We start from the raw sequence: 3,114 nt of genomic DNA, 5'->3' as shown, positions 1-3,114 counted from the left end.
AACACAACTCTGCTTCCAATAGCAAGTCCTCTCAAACCTGAATTAATGGGATAGTACACAGCTGTTCTCTGCCCCAACATTGGCTCCTGTTCCCTCTGCTGTTGTTACTGCTTCGTATTCCCCAACTCCTTATGTAACTGAAGGTGTTTCTATGTCAATCTGGTTCTACTACTTAAAAAACCTCCCATAAATTCAGAGATACTTTACCTGTAATATTGTACTTCCTAAGTCAATGAGATTTTCAACCAAAAGTGAGTTAATTACACTTGAAATTTAACTTGCTCGCTGTTGTTGATCGTTTCAGTTAGATTTCCTGTTGGAATTACTGCTCTACAAAATCTTTAGCAGATTTTTCTCTCTGCTTTAGCTGAATTCATTTTTAAATGGTCTCTAAATTTTTCTAATATCTTTTCTGTGATTATTTTCTCCATTTTGTCATTTTTGCTCATACCACTCAGTAAAGAATCTGCCTAGAGTTACTTTATCCATACATCTGGAGTACTATTATTCCATCAATAATTGCTATTTTGTTCTTACCTTTTGTACTTGGTAAATTACTATCAACATTCCCAAAAGATCCCCACCAAAGTCCCACAAATTGAATGGCCCATGAAAAGTTTCTTTTCCTTTATCATTAAACCTGCCAGGGAGTTTGCAAAGTTCTTGCCTAACTGTTATAGTTCAGAGTGGTTAATCTTGAGCCAAGTGATCATATTTTATCTATGTTCCTTTAGTAAAAATTTGAGACAGATTGCTAGAGAATTGACTGACAGAACTGATTAACAGCATTGTGACAATGATTTTTCTTATCCCTGGACTAGAGGAGAGAACATATGGTCAATGGCTCCATTGGTACAGAACTGACATTCATCCTTGCTTTCTTGCTCTTGTTTTATGCTAGTGCATAACTTTGCACTTTAAAAATATCTCTCATTATGTTTCCTGAAAATTATTCTTAAAACTTCATAGCACAATTGATCTAGGTGAGCAAATTTATTCCTTTCCTTGCCTGAATCATGCTAAAAAAATCAACTTATTCTAAAATAGAGAAATTGACATCAAGTTATTTTCTTTTCTATCCCATAAATTTAATAGAAAGTGTGAACTATTATCAGCGTGCTGTTCAAATATTACATATTTGTAGTCTTAAAAGATCACAAATCATACTGCATGTTCTACTACCTTCTTTTTTTAATGTAACAACCAATTTTATTCAAATTTCCCAAAATTTATATTCAATATATTGTTTCTAAAATGTATGTCACCTTTTATATAATGGTTTTATTATTTCATCTTTATTTTATAGTTTTTTCATCTTGTCTTTACACAGTTCTTCAGAAGTCAGAGTCCTGAGTTGCCCAGTTAGAAGCCTCTGATCTACTTTTCTGATTAAATTTCCTCTCAATATTCACGGCCAACATCCGGTGTCTAAATGAAAGGCTTTTCATCTTTTCAATCACTTGCTGATAGGGTGAGACTGTGTTGTTACCCATAACCACATGCCTAATTTAGAATCAATCTTGGCAACCAGTCTTGCATTCTAATCAAATTGACAATCAACTTTCCAGCTTCTTCCAGAGTCATGTTCAGTCTGTCTGCCAACATATTAATGTTGATACACAGGTGGATGCAGCTAAAAGTCTCAAATATGAAGAGACAAGCATTTTCAATGAAATTCTCAGGACAAGCCACCAAGAAGTCTTTCACAAGAACTGATTCACATTCCCTCAGCTTTTTCCAAGACACATCAAAGTTAACATATAAGCATTCACCACATTCTGTAACTGGGTTTTTATATGTGTAAGATTCTGTTGAATAACTTTAACTAGATCTTTTAGCACCTGCTGCCATTTTTGAACACCTTTGTTTGTAATGATGGGTGTAGTCAAAATAGTGTAGAATATGTGGACACATCGTCTGAATTGCATTAGGATATGGTGGCTAGTAAAGGAAAAGATCAATAATGTTATCATGCCCTTTGGGGTGGTTGAAGAAAACAAAGACCAGTGGATGAGCTATGTTTGCTACTGGAGAGAATGAAGTGGAGAGCTCACAGAATTATTATTTATGGTCTCTTTTAACCATGTAAGGTATTTCATAGCTGCATCCCAATTCTACATTAAGATTTCAGGGGCCAGTTTTCCCCTGAGTGAACTCAAAGTGTTTCTGTCTGTTGCTGGAACCAACACTCTAAAGAAGTAAAGATATTCTGCTGCTCCAGAGTAATTCCCACATTCATATTGGAATTTTGCATGCCTTTAGATTATATCTAAATATTCCTGCCTAAAACCACGCCTGTCCACCAGATAGTCAAACAGTATCTGACTATCTCTGGTTGACTGCATCTGCCTCGTAATTTCTGGATCTTCAAGTGTCTTCACAATTGGTTCCATTTGCCTGAAGCTGTTTCAGTTGTGCAACAACTGTGGCACTTTTTTCATTCAAAGCATGTGGAATATCATCAAAATCAAGGTTTTTGTATAAATCCATAGCAAAGTCGACCATGTTGGTATCACTAAGAAGATCCAATATCGTCTACGGCCATACCACCCTGAACGCGCCCGATCTCGTCAGAAGATCCAATTTCCCTTGTAATAATTCTTTTTCATTATATATCTGTTTATGGAGAGAAGCTCAAGCAGTGGAAAGACAAGATGCCAATCCAAAAAGTGTGTGATGGAAATAGTCAAGTCGTACTCCACCATCTTGCCAAGGGCAAGGTTTCTACTACCTTCTTGACATAGGCACAGGAAAGATTCACAAATTCAACAAATCTAAAATAATTTTTATTTTCAGTGGAGGACAGACTTTAAGGTGACTTCCATGATCTCTGTTTCCTGGTGTTCACACTCTTGTATAATCCTTCCCCTTCAGTGCAAGGAAGACATGTGACTTGCTGTAAACAATAAAATATTGCAAAGGTGATAAGATGCTTGTGATTACATTTACATAAGATTGCTAAGATTGTGGTATCCATCTGGCTAGCATTTCTCTCTCTTGCTCTCACCCTTTCTCTTGCTTCCCATCTCCTTCTCCCTGTCTCTTTCCATTACTGGTTTTGAAGTGGCAAGCTGCCATGTGTCTTATAGCTACAAGAAAATAAATTATTCCAAG

General features: G+C 36.1%; 1 pseudogene; it reads right to left on the bottom strand.

Moving 5' to 3' along the window:
- Window positions 1-1,334: 1,334 nt before the first annotated feature.
- On the bottom strand, window positions 1,335-2,705 carry LOC144381467 (eukaryotic translation initiation factor 3 subunit E pseudogene; annotated as a pseudogene).
- Between the last annotated feature and the right edge of the window lie 409 nt (window positions 2,706-3,114).

The sequence above is a fragment of the Halichoerus grypus genome, chromosome 4 (genome assembly GCF_964656455.1).
Source record: "Halichoerus grypus chromosome 4, mHalGry1.hap1.1, whole genome shotgun sequence".
Taxonomy (NCBI): Eukaryota; Metazoa; Chordata; class Mammalia; order Carnivora; family Phocidae; genus Halichoerus; species Halichoerus grypus.
Note: the sequence above shows the minus strand (reverse complement) of the source record. Positions and strands in the feature narration are given on the sequence as shown.